We start from the raw sequence: 14,406 nt of genomic DNA on the forward strand, positions 1-14,406 counted from the left end.
ATACTGGCAAGTAAAGAAATACTATTCCAATTTGAAGTGTTTTTTTTTCCCATAAGCCTTTCCACTGAAATCAAATGCATTTTATCAAATTGCTGGATTTGCCCCACAAATCCAAATTAATCTCCCTGCAGCCATTAAGGGTACATAACTCATGTCATAAGTACCTTGTGAATGATTTATCGCCCTGACACGAAACACAACTTTACAGCACGAGAAGGGAACAATGTAACTGGAGGCTCACTCTCTGAAGTAATTCCTGGCGGTTTTCTAAATTTTTTATCTGCCTTGGCAGTATTTTTGTGTTAATCTTGTCATCCATATTCCTGTTAATGTTGGAAGGCAATATTTTCAGGATGTTAATATTTTGACTCTTTGATTTCATTCAGAAAATAATTTTGGGATACAGTAGACAAACGAGAATGGCCCAAATTTTCACTCTGATGAAGAGGTTCTCGGTTGTGTCAAAAATCCCAGAAATGGTTGGAAATTCGGAAATTCTAAGTCCTGCATCCAATCATGGCATTTCCTGTTTTCACATGGGGGGGACCTGGAGTAAGACTGGGGTTCACACCCGATTGATTTATAGAAGCAGCTGCCTCCAATGAAATGTGATTTTGGTAGGCCAGGCGTGTGAACCCCAAAATGTGCAGGTAACAACAGGTTTGAACTTGATAGATTCTTTTGAATATCCAGAATACTCCTTTGGATAGGCAAAGTAACCTTTGGATATGGTTCCCAGACATCTTATGGGAGAGGTAAGGCATTCTTTGGAAGTGTTAAAGGTAAACATTTTGTGTAAAAAGTGCACAAATGTTTTGGAAATGTCAAAACTGTCAAAGAGTACTAAGTGAGCTGGCATAGAAGGGGCAAGAACAAAGGGTAGTGGGTGGGGACATGAGGGCATAGGTTGGTATCAGGACTATGAGGGGCCATCGAGAGAGTGGATGGGGCAATGAGGTGTGAGGACTGTTTTTGTCTTTTTTAATTCAAAAAACAGCAATTTCTCTTTCTATATCCAATTATACTCTAATTTGCCCTTTTTTTTCTCCAATGTTTGCTCTGTTTCTTTATCTTTAAAATTGGTTCAGGCGATAAGCCACTGTCTACAATGTTCATTAGATTTCAGATGTGATGTTGACATTTCTGTGCCATTATCAGTTCACAATTTGTGACGGAAATATGTTATCTGAAGGGTGAGGTTAAAAAGTCAAGATCAAATTGTTTGTGAAAGATGTGCCACTCCAGCAATTTTTGGGCCATCATCGAAGCTAATAAAAACAGTTATAATATCAGATCTCTTAGGGAACATAGACATAGAAACATAGTAGCACAGGTCCACAAAACACCACTGTGGTCTATCTGGCTCAACCCAGCTACTGTAGCATAAAAATGCTGACTGCAACGTCAAAGAACAAAGAAAATGACAGCACAAGAACAGGCAGTGGCCCCCCAAGCCTGCACCGACCATGCTGCCCGACTTAACTAAAACCCCCTACCCTTCCGGGGACCATATCCCTCTATTCCCATCCTATTCATGTACTTGTCAAGACGCCCCTTAAAAGTCACTACTGTATCCGCTTCCACTACCTCCCCCGGCAATGAGTTCCAGGCACCCACTACTCTCTGTGTAAAAAATGTGCCTCATACATCTCCTTTAAACCTTGCCCCTCGCACCTTAAACCTATGCCCCCTAGTAATTGACTCTTCCACCCTGGGAAAAAGCTTCTGACTATCCACTCTGTCCATGCCCCTCATAATCTTGTAGACTTCTATTAGGTCTCCCCTCAACCTCTGTCGTTCCAGTGAGAACAAATCAAGTTTCTCCAATTTCTCCTCATAGCTAATGCCCTCCATACCAGGCAACATCCTGGTAAATCTTTTCTGTACCCTCTCCAAAACCTCCACATCCTTCTGGTAGTGTGGTGACCAGAATTGAACACTATATTCCGAGTGCGGCCTAACTAAGGTTCTATAAAGCTGTAACATGACTTGCCAATTTTTAAACTCAATACCCTGGCCGATGAAGGCAAGCATGCCGTATGCCTTCTTGACTACCTTCTCTACCTGCACTGTCACTTTCAGTGACCTGTGTACCTGTACACCCAGATTCCTTTGCCTATCAATACTCTTAAGGGTTCTGCCATTTACTGTACATTTCCTATCTGTATTAGACCTTCCAAAATGCATTACCTCACATTTCTCCAGATTAAACTCCATCTGCCATCTTTCCGCCCAAGTCTCCAACTGATCTCTATCCTGCTGTATCCTCTGATGGTCCTCACCGCTATCCACAAATCCACCAACCTTTGTGTTATCCGCAAACTTACTAATCAATCCAGTTACATTTTCCTCCAAATCATTTATATATATTACAAACAGCAAAGGTCCCAGCACTGATCTCTGAAGAATACCACTTGTCACAGCCCTCCATTCAGAAACACGCCCTTCCACTGCTACCCTCTGTCTTCTTTGACCGAATAAGAGTTTTAACAACACCAGGTTAAAGTCCAACAGGTTTGCTTGGCAGCAAATGCCATTTGCTTTCGGAGCCCTGCTTCTTCGTCAGCAGGGCTCCGAAAGCTAATGGCATTTGCTACCAAATAAACCTGTTGGATTTTAACCTGGTGTTGTTAAAGCTCTTACTATGTTTACCCCAGTCCAACGCCGGCACCTCCACATCATGACTTCTTTGACTGAGCCAGTTTTGTATCCACCTTGCTAGCTCACCTCTGATCCCATGCGACTTCACCTTCTGCACCAGTCTGCCATGAGGGACCTTGTCAAAGGCCTTACTGAAGTCCATGTAGACAACATCCACTGCCCTACCCTCATCAATCATCTTCGTCACTTCCTCGAAAAACTCAATCAAGTTCGTGAGATACGACCTCCCCTTCACAAAACCATGTTGCCTCTCACTAATACGTCCACTTATTTCCAAGTGGGAATAAATCCTGTCTCGAAGAATCCTCTCCAATAATTTCCCTACCACTGATGTAAGGCTCACCGACCTGTAATTACCTGGATTATTCTTGCTAACCTTCTTAAACAAAGGAACAACACTGGCTATTCTCCAATCCTCTGGGACCTCCCCTGTAGTCATGATGTGGAGATGCCGGCGTTGGACTGGGCTAAACACAGTAAGAAGTTTACCTGGTGTTGTTAAACTTCTTACTGTGACCTCCCCTGTAGCCAGTGAGGATACAAAGATTTCTCTCAAGGCCCCAGCAATTTTCTCCCTTGCCTCTCTCAGTATTCTGAGGTATATCCCATCAGGCCCTGGGGACTTGTCTACCTTAATGTTTCTCAAGAACCCCAATACCTCTTCCTTTTTGAATCTGAACATGACTCAAACTATCTACACATCCTTTCCCAGACTCATCATCCACCAAGTCCTTCTCTTTGGTGAATACTGACGCAAAGTACTCATTTAATACCTTGCCCATTTCCTCTGGCTCCACACATAGATTCCCTCCCTTGTCCTTGAGTGGGCCAACCCTCTCCCTGGTTACCCTGTTGCTCTTATATATATAGCCTTGGGATTTTCCTTAATCCTGCTGGTCAATGCTTTTTCATGACTCCTTTTAGCCATTCTTACTCCTTGCTAAAGTTTCTTTCTACTTTCCTTGTATTCTACACTTGCTTTGTGTGTTCCCAGCCTTCAAGCCTTGGCAAATGCTTCCTTTTTCTCTTTGACTAGGCTCACAACATCTCTTGTTATCCAAGGTTCCCAAAACTTGCCATACTTATCCTTCATCCTTACAGGAATGTGCTGGTCTTGAATTCCTATCAACTTACATTTGAAAGCTTCCCAAATGCCAGATGTTGATTTGCCCTCAAACATCTGCCCCCAATTTACATTCTTCAGTTCCTGCCTAAAATTGTTGTAATTAGTCTTCCCCCAGTTTAGCACCTTAACTTGAGGACTACACTTATCTTTATCCATCAGTATCTTCAAGCTTACTGAATTGTGGTCACTGTTCCCAAACTGCTCCCCTACTGAAACATCGACCACCTGGCCGAGCTCATTCCCCAATACCAGGTCCAGTATGGCCCCTTCCCTAGTTGGACTATCTACATACTGTTTCAGGAAGCCCTCCTGGATGCTCCTTACAAATTCTGCCCCATCCACGCCCCTAGCACTAAGTGAGTCCCAGTCAATATAGGGGAAATTAAAATCTCCCACCACAACAATCCTGTTACTTTTACACCTTGCCAAAAATCTGCCTACATCTCTGTTCCTCAATCTCCCACTGGCAGTTGGGTGGCCTATAGTAAACCCCCAACATTGTGACTACACCTTTCCTATTCCTGAGCTCTACCCATATTGCCTCGCTGTATGAGCCCTCCGAGGTGTCCTCCTGGAGTACAGCTGTGATATTCTCCTTAACCAGTAGTGCAACTCCCCCACCCCTTTTACATCCCCCTCTATCCTGCCTGAAACATCTGTATCCTGGAATGCTAAGCTGCCAATCCTGTCCTTCCCTTAACTAAGTCTCTGTAATGGCAACAACATCGTAGTTCCTAATACTAATCCAAGCTCTAAGTTCATCTGCCTTACCTGTTACACTTCTCACATTGAAACAAATGCACTTCAGTCCACCAGAACCTCTCTGATTAGCAATCCCACCCTGCCTGCTGTTTCGCTGAGTCTTACTGGCCCTACTCTCTCGTTCTCCTTCAGCTAATTCACGTTTGCTTTGGTTCCCACCCCCCTGCCAAACTAGTTTAAATCCTCCCGTGTGACATTAGCAAACCTCCCGGCCAGAATATTTGTGCCCTTCCAGTTTAGATGCAACCCATCCTTCTTGTACAGGTCCCATCTGCCCCGGAAGAGACTCCAATGGTCCAGATATCTGAAACCCTCCCTTGTATACCAGTTGTTTAGCCACGCGTTGAGCTGCACTATCTTCCTACTCCTAGCCTCACTAGCACGTGGCACAGGGAGTAATCCTGAGATTACAACAAAGAACAAAGAACAAAGAACAATACAGCACAGGAACAGGCCCTTCGGCCCTCCAAGCCCGCGCCGCTCCCCGGTCCAGGATTGAATCCTGAATCCAGGATCCCCGCCCAATTTTCCAGCCTATCTACATACCAATATCCTATCCACCGAGCTGTCCCTCACAGCTACGATGCTTTGTTCATTACAACCTATTAACTTACCCCCACCCCCCCATTCCAGACCATGTGATCTCCAGGGAGAGGCGAAAACCCAGAGTGAAAAACCCCAGGGCCAATATGGGGAAAAAAAATCTGGGAAATTCCTCTCCGACCCCCTGAGGCGATCGAAACGAGTCCAGGAGATCACAATGGCCCTGATCACAAAATGCTTCCCAACCCTAGTCATTTCCACTTCCACGAACACCATCTGAATTCCCTGCCCCCGAGACAGGTTCCCAACTATCCGCAGTCTCACTCTGTACTGGCACCAGCAAGATGATCATAGAATGAAGCCTTGAAACGAGAAACCAGGAACAATTAGCCCGCGCCGCTCCCTGGTCCAAACTAGACCACTCTTTTGTATCCCTCCTTTCCCACTCCGTTCATATAGCTGTCTAGATAAGTCTTAAACGTTCCCAGTGTGTCCGCCTCCACCACCTTGCCCGGCAACCCATTCCAGGCCCCCACGACCCTCTGTGTAAAATATGTCCTTCTGATATCTGTGTTAAACCTCCCCCCCTTCACCTTGAACCTATGACCCCTCGTGAACGTCACCACCGACCCGGGGAAAAGCTTCCCACCGTTCACCCTATCTATGCCTTTCATAATTTTATACACCTCTATTAAGTCTCCCCTCATCCTCCGTCTTTCCAAGGAGAACAACCCCAGTTTCCCCAATCTCTCCTCATAACCAAGCCCCTCCATACCAGGCAACATCCTGGTAAACCTCCTCTGTACTCTCTCCAAAGCCTCCACGTCCTTCTGGTAGTGTGGCGACCAGAACTGGACGCAGTATTCCAAATGCGGCCGAACCAACGTTCTATACATCTGCAACATCAGACCCCAACTTTTATACTCTATGCCCCGTCCTATAAAGGCAAGCATGCCATATGCCTTCTTCACCACCTTCTCCACCTGTGACGTCACCTTCAAAGATCTGTGGACTTGCACACCCAGGTCCCTCTGCGTCTCTACACCCTTTATGGTTCTTCCATTTATCGTGTAGCTCCTCCCTACATTATTCCCACCAAAATGCATCACTTCGCATTTATCAGGATTGAACTCCATCTGCCATTTCCTTGCCCAAATTTCCAGCCTATCTATATCCTTCTGTAGCCTCTGACAATGTTCCTCACTATCTGCAAGTCCTGCCAGTTTTGTGTCGTCCGCAAACTTACTGATCACCCCAGTTACTCCTTCTTCCAGATCATTTATATAAATCACAAACAGCAGAGGTCCCAATACAGAGCCCTGCGGTACACCACTAGTCACAGGCCTCCAGCCGGAAAAAGACCCTTCCACTACCACCCTCTGTCTTCTATGACCAAGCCAGTTCTCCACCCATCTAGCCACCTCCCCCTTTATCCCATGGGATCCAACCTTTTTCACTAGCCTACCATGAGGGACTTTGTCAAATGCTTTACTAAAGTCCATATAGACAACATCCACAGCCCTTCCTTCGTCAACCATTTTGGTCACTTCTTCAAAAAACACCACCAGGTTCGTGAGGCATGACCTCCCTCTCACAAAACCATGTTGACTATCGTTAATGAGTTTATTCCTTTCTAAATGCGCATACATCCTATCTTTAAGAATCTTCTCCAACAACTTCCCCACCACGGACGTCAAGCTCACCGGCCTATAATTACCCGGGTTATCCTTCCTACCCTTCTTAACTAACGGGACCACATTGGCTATCCTCCAATCCTCTGGGACCTCACCTGTGTCCAGTGACGAGACAAAGATTTGCGTCAGAGGCCCAACGATTTCACCTCTCGTCTCCCTGAGCAGCCTTGGATAGATTCCATCAGGCCCTGGGGATTTGTCAGTCTTTATATTCTCTAACAAACCTAACACTTCCTCCTTTGTAATGGAGATTTTCTCCAACGGTTCAACACTCCCCTCCGAGACACTCCCAGTCAACACATCCCTCTCCTTAGTGAATACCGACGCAAAGTATTCATTTAGGATCTCCCCTACCTCTTTGGGCTCCAAGCATAAGTCCCCACTTTTGTCCCTGAGAGGTCCGATTTTTTCCCTAACAACCCTTTTGTTCCTAACGTATGAATAAAATGCCTTGGGATTCTCCTTAATCCTGTCTGCCAAGAACATTTCGTGACCCCTATTTGCTCTTCTAATTCCCCGTTTGAGTATTTTCCTACTTTCATTATACTCATCCAGAGCTCCCTCCGTTTTTAGCTGCTTGGACCTAACATACGCCTCTCTTTTCCTTTTGACCAGTCCCTCAATTTCCCTGGTTATCCACGGTTCTCTAATCCTACCCTTCCTATCCTTCTTTTTTACAGGCACATGCTTGTCCTGTAGCCCTAACAACCGTTCCTTAAAAGACTGCCACATACCAGATGTGGATTTACCCTCAAACAGCCTCTCCCAATCAAGAGCTGCCAATTTCTGCCTGATCCCATAAAGTTAGCCTTCCCCCAATCCAACACCTTACCCTTGGGACACCACTCATCCTTTTCCATCACTATCCTAAAGCTAACAGAATTGTGGTCACTATTTGCCACATGTTCCCCAACCAAAACTTTGAAGACCTGACCGGGCTCATTCCCCAGCACCAGGTCCAGTATAGCCCCCTCTCTAGTTGGGCTGTCCACATATTGTTCCAACGAACCCTCCTGTACACATTTTACAAATGCCTCACCATCCAGAGTCCCTGCCCTCAGCGATTTCCAGTCTATACCAGGGAAATTGAAGTCTCCCACTACAACAACCCTATATTTCCTGCACCTATCCAGTATCTCCTGACATATCCATTCTTCCACTTCCCTTGGGCTGTTGGGGGGCCTGTAGTACACCCCCAACATAGTGACTGCGCCTTTCCTGTTTCTAAGCTCCACCCAGAGTGACTCGCTACACGACTCCTCCGAATTGTCCTCCCTCTGCACCGCTGTAATATGCTCTCCAACCAATACCGCTACTCCCCCACCTCTTTTGGCCCCTCCTCTGTCTCGCCTAAAACACTTGTACCCTGGAATATTCAGCTGCCAGTCCTGTCCCTCTTTCAACCAAGTCTCTGTCACCGCAACCACATCCAAATTCCTCGTGCGCATTAAGGCCCCAAGTTCGTCTGTTTTACCTGCTACGCTCCTTGCATTGAAGGGCTCCTGCTTTTTAACTTTCTACCTAACTCCCTAAAGTGCTGCTGCAGGACCTCATCACTCTTCCTGCCTATGTCGTTAGTACCAATATGTACCACGACCACTGGCTGTTCACCCTCTCCCTTCAGAATGCTTTCTGTCCGTTCAGAGATGTCCTGGACCCTAGCACCAGGGAGGCAACATATCATCCTGGAGTCTCTTTCACATCCACAGAAACGCCTATCTGCAGCCCTAACTATAGAGTCCCCTATAACTATTGCTCTAGTCCTCTTTGTCCCTCCCTGCTAAACAACAGAGCCAACGTCCTGGAGATTCTCCCATTTGCCCACAGTGACAGTGACATCAGCAGAAAGGCCATGGAAAATCCCTAACAATGGAATTCATGTCTGCAACATAACTATTAAAAATTAATATTTATAGAAGCGATGGAAGTGAGCAGCAGCTGACACCAAACAGAAGGAAAAACGTGGTATCATCAGCACACAGCAAGGAGCAGAGAAACTGAGAAATCACAGCCAAGTGATTAATTTATTATCTATCTCATTAATCAAAAGCGTTATATTCTTTAGGAACAAACAGGCATAGGAAGCCAAGTATACTAAAATAGATCTGAGGGATCAAATTTGTCTAAGTGGATGAAACTGTCTGTCTTTAAACAAAGTTAATTTACACAAGTATCTGCTACACATACAGTCATGTTTTGGGATATTTTGGACTTTGTCAATACTTTATATTTTTAAAACTGAGCAAAAAGCTGCAAAAGTTGGTGACTTCTGTGAATACAAACTGCTCCCCTGTCTCAAGAGAGAACAAAAGAGACATTCCAGATTGATGTTGAAACTAATTCAAAAGGGTAATTTCAAAATTGAATGGGTCATTCAAACACAAAAGACAATGGCTGTCTCGAACTCTAAAGGTGTTGAACAACAACACAGGATGATTGGGATAAACAGACACATTAGCCTTTGTTTGAAACAAAAAGTACTTTGAACTTATGGAGGTCACATGATGAGAAAACCATTTTGTTTGTCTATTTTTAAACCAGAAGAAGCTGCTTTCAGACAGAGAGGATGCCAATGAAAGCCATCGAACGAGCTGCAACCCATCCAGGCAACCAAATCAATAAACAGCAATACCTCGAGAGTAGGAAAAAGACTTCTCCAAATCTGTGCCAACTTTGAGTTTACCTAAGAAACAACCTGTTGGATATTAGACGATAGGAAGCTTTGCAACTTACTGAGAATCCTTTGTTTTACCAGACAGACAACATTAAAGCATCAGCTCCATCTAAGAAACTACAGGCCTGTCATGAAAGAGACTGAGATGATTATAAAACTTGCAACCATATTGTTTTACTATCATTTGCATGTGACCTTCCTGACTGTGAGACAGTTGAGTGAGGTATCATATTTTAAAATCCAAGTGTGGAATAAAACCCAAGTGTGGAATAAAAAATAACCCCCTCTATTTTTAAAATGAGAAAACTTGCTGCCCAAACTATTTAATTGGAATTCTCACTGAGGGAAGAATATCCACCCCCATTCCACAAATGTACTAATCATGGTCAGTTAAATGAGACACAAATTCTGCCTGCGAGAATACATAAATCAGTAATTGATTTCAAATCAAACTATTGCATCAGCTGATTAATACAAGGAGTGGAACTTTCCTCAAAAAGTGGCAAAGTGTCAGGTTCAGAATGAAAACCACGTGTTTCTCCCCAGAGGAACAGGCAGGTTTTCTGTCCAGATCTTCCCACACTTTGCCATTTTAAAGCCAGAGGTATGTTTTGCACTGTCATTGTTAGGAGCTGGGCCTAAAGACACTGGCAAATCCAACTCCAGAGAGATCAGAGTGCTCTTTCTTTAAAATCAACGTTAAAGACCCCAGTGTCTCTAATCACCAGCATTGGGCCTCCTACTCCCCATTCATCAGATGCTCCATCGCCGCCCCCTCACACATGAAGTGAGCCCCGGATCACCTACAGGCCCCACCCCTGGCAGTATCAACCAGGTTGGCACTGCCAGGGTGCCACTGTCATGTCCCTGACCACCCGGGGGTTACACTGGCCTCCGAGTCCCCTTCATTGCCATCACTCTTGGTCTCCATTTTTGAAGACCAGTAGTGATTCCTGCTGGCGTTAGGTTTCCACATGCTGGTGTGATGTATGATGTTCCCAGAAGAAATGGCGTTAAGACGGTTTTAAATATTTAATTATATTTAAATGAATGGTAATCAGGTTTACGCCCAGTGAGGGCGTGAATGAATTATGTCGCCGGCTTGGGGTGGGGAAGATCTCATTCTGAGATCTGCTCAGCGTAAATCCCATCATGTCCCTCTTGCAAAAGTTTCCAGCCACAAAGGGATTTATGCCTGCGTCAAACGGGGCAGAAAAATCACCTCATATGATTCTCAGTTGTAGTCATTAATCATTGCTAATAAATAAATAAAAGATAGATTAGAAGTGACAGCAAAGGCAATGTTTGCCTTGAATGACTCCAGCTTGGAAACTGGAGTGAGAGTTAGAGAAACTCCAACTTATTAAGAGTGAAAGAATTTCACCCTTTAGGAGGAAAGCACTGGTGCAGGGAGAGAGAGTGTGTCTGTCAGTCAACAGGGTAAGGGGGAAGCCAAGGGGGATAGCTAAGGAGGTCCTGCACGTGTGGGTCCCATCTGACAAGTACAGTGTAGGATAAGGAAGGATACAGGTTGCAGCTGGCACCAGAGCAGGAGCCGGTCCAAAGGAGGATGATGCAGAAAATAATGGTCGCAATCATTGGGAATTTGACAATTGGAGTGATAGATATTATTTTCTGCAGATGTGACCAAGAGTCTAGGAGAGTTTGTTTTCTATTTGTTGCAAGGGCAAAGGATATTTTTAAGTTCATTTATTAGTGCCACAAGTGGGCTTACATTAGCACTGCAATGAAGTTACTGTGAAAATCCCCTAGTCGTCACACTCCGGATGCACTGAGGGATAATTTAGCATGGCCAACGCACCTAACCAGCATATCTTTCAGACTGTGGAAGGAAACCAGAGTACCCGGAGGAAATCCACGCAGACACGGGGAGAACGTGCAGATTCTGCATAGACAGTGACCCCAGCTGGGAATCAAACCCAGGTCCCTCGCACCATGAGATAGCAGTGCTAACCACTGTGTCACCATTCTGCCCAATATATCTTGCAGCAAGTGGAGAGGGTCTGGGAAAGATCCATTTGTCAAGACCCATGTCAGAACCAATGACATAGGAGAGAAAAGGGAAGATGGCTTGATAAAGAAATATTGGAAGTTGGGAATTAATTTTTTTTAAAAATAGGACCCTGTGGATGGCAATCTTGGGGTTGCTAACTGAGCCATATGCTAATGACATGGGACAAATAAGGCCAGAAAGCTGAATGCATTGCTGATAGATTGGTGTGCTAAGGAGGGATTTCATTTCATGAGACAATGGCACCAGTAATGGGTCAGCAATGAAATGCATTAGTGGGAAAGGGTCCACCTGAACCAAAAAGTAACCTCTGGCCTAGCAGCAATGTAGATGGGGTTGTAGCTAGGACTTTATAAATTAGCAAGTCCAGGGTGGGGTTGGGAAGCAGGTGGCAAGATCTAGTGAAAATAACATAGACCCAATGATAAAAGAATTAGGAGATGAGAGAAAAGGGAAAACAGTCAGGGAATAGATACGGTTATGGAACATAAGAATAAAATTACCATTGAAAATAAAGCAAGGGATGCAATTAATTAAAAGGTCCTGTACAGCAAAGTGCACAGCATTTGAAACAAAAATAAGGAAAAGGGAGCAAAGATTCAGGGCAGAATTTACCAAAGAAATGGCAAAGTCCCAGTTCCAACTGAAAGCCAGCGTGTTTCTCCCATAAACACAGACAGGTTTTCAATCCAGATCTTCTGACACGGTCAAAAAAAGCAGGGGGTGGAGCCTGATAGAACTGGCATTTTTAAAGCTGACCTGAAATCAAAATAAAATTAAATGGGCAGCCACCCCCTCCCCCCCCCAAGAATGTGTATAAGGTAGATTGAGAAGAGGAAAAGGTTTCTTGGAAGTTTTCTAGGTCCGAAGGCACAGAACGTATCTGTCTGATAGGTCCGAAGGGTTAAAATTGGAACTTCCAAGAAACAGACATAGAAAATAGGCAGTTACTGCAAAGTGCTACACATTCCAGCCAGAGGATAGACACAGTTTTAACTATAGTGTTCAAACTCACCAGTTTCAAATTGATGACTTTGCAATTCTCCTGTTGCCTATATCATAGAAACCCTACAGTACAGAAAGAGGCCATTGAGCCCATCGAGTCTGCACCGACCACAATCCCACCCAGGCCCTACCCCCATATCCCTACATATTTTACCCGCTACTCCCTCTAATCTACGCATCCCAGGATACTAAGGGGCAATTTTACCATGGCCAATCAACCTAACCCGCACATCTTTGGACTGTGGGAGGAAACCGGAGCACCCGGAGGAAACCCACGCAGACACGAAGAGAATGTGCAAACTCCACACAGACAGTGACCCAAGCCGGGAATCGAACCCAGGTCCCTGGAGCTGTGAAGCAGCAGTGCTAACCACTGTGTTACCGTGCCGCCCAAACTTGCCATTCATTATTCCAGTACTGACAGTGTATACAAGACAACTAGCTTAGACACTGTGGAGATTTAATGCCCTTTTCTAATTAGCTTAGCAGTGACCCGTGAAATTTGACCTGTCCTTTGGTCTGTCCCCTTAACAATAGAACACATCAGCATCAGCAAAATATTCCGGCTGAGAGGATGAATCTCGGAATTACTTATTTTTGACAAAATGCGAACAAGTTTAAAAAGTAAGAATCTTGAACCCACTTTGCCAATAAACTACTGAAGTTATTCATTTACACGCTTGGAATTCACTTTTTACAACAGTGATGGCTGGTCAGGGCTAGGCCGGGATTTTCGGCTCCCACTAGTGTGGATGGTATCAGTGATGGGAACAGAAAATATCGTGAAAAGGCTAAAGTCGCAGCGGGAATATTTTGCTGATGCTGATGTATGGCATGGCAGGGCCCTGCGAAACAGGAGACAGAACTCAAGTGCATTGATTGATGAATGATGCAGTGCTGGGTCTCACTTGGTTTATTACCACAGGAACAGTCGACATCCACCCTGGCTTACTGAATGGCTCTGTCCTCAAAGTTCATGAGGACCTTGAGATCTGGCATCCCTCCATCCATTTTGGATCTCTCCCTTGTATTGTGAGCCAGTTTCTCCTGAGAACAGATGGAGAGAATGTAGGTAGGACACGTGCTAGGGCAGATGATAAGGATGTCTGGCAAGTGTCGATGGTGAGTGTGACTGGCAAGGTGATGAGGACAAAACTAGCAAGGGAGGTGAATGTGTGTGCGTGAGGCAGCAAGTGTGTAGCTGGCAATGAGTGAGATCAATGTGGATGTGAAATGGGTGTGTGAGTTGAAGAGTGACCAACCGTCGCAGAATGAAGATCATTCGTCCGATTGCGGCACTGGATGGCTGTCCTCTTCTGCAGGCCATTCACACTCACAATCACTGCGACTGCCTCCCATGCTGGGCTAGTGACCTTGCTGGCTGGTTTTCTTCCCGAGCATGAGTAAAAAGGCCCCAACTCCATTGAGCAATCTCTCCAGGGAGGCAACCAAAAATGCGGGAGGCAGATTTCTTGGCAGACCATCACTTTCTGGCAACCTACTGTGTGCTGCGGTGGCCTTTAAACGTGGCACCCCGATGATTGCAGCGCTGAGGTGATGATGGGGCAGGCAAATCAGAGGCCGCCCCACCAGCAATACGGTGTGCAACCCATGGCTAAACGTTTTTGGCACTAAATGCCGCACTATATGGGGGGTGAGGGTGGTGGGTGGAAGCTACCATCAGTATTGGTGGACTCAACACTGCTTTTCTCGCCTGCCATTGGCCTTTGCCAATTTGTGGGGAAATCTCAGCCTCTGGTCTATGAAATGAAGATCACAAACTATTATTTGGGATTTTTATGGTACTCTTCCATAATTGGCAACTTATTATTTTACAAGAAAATTGCTAACTACAAACAGGTGTCCTTGTTGAAAATGGTTCAGTTTCTGTGAAGAAGCTTTCAGGAAA

At 45.1% G+C, this 14,406-nt stretch overlaps 1 protein-coding gene across 2 annotated transcripts in view; it reads right to left on the bottom strand.

The window, feature by feature from the left end:
• Positions 1 to 14,406, bottom strand: part of pla2g7 (phospholipase A2, group VII (platelet-activating factor acetylhydrolase, plasma)) — a 76,297-nt gene that overhangs the window by 20,525 nt on the left and 41,366 nt on the right. The window lies entirely within an intron of this gene.

The sequence above is a fragment of the Mustelus asterias genome, chromosome 5 (assembly GCF_964213995.1).
Source record: "Mustelus asterias chromosome 5, sMusAst1.hap1.1, whole genome shotgun sequence".
Taxonomy (NCBI): domain Eukaryota; kingdom Metazoa; phylum Chordata; class Chondrichthyes; order Carcharhiniformes; family Triakidae; genus Mustelus; species Mustelus asterias.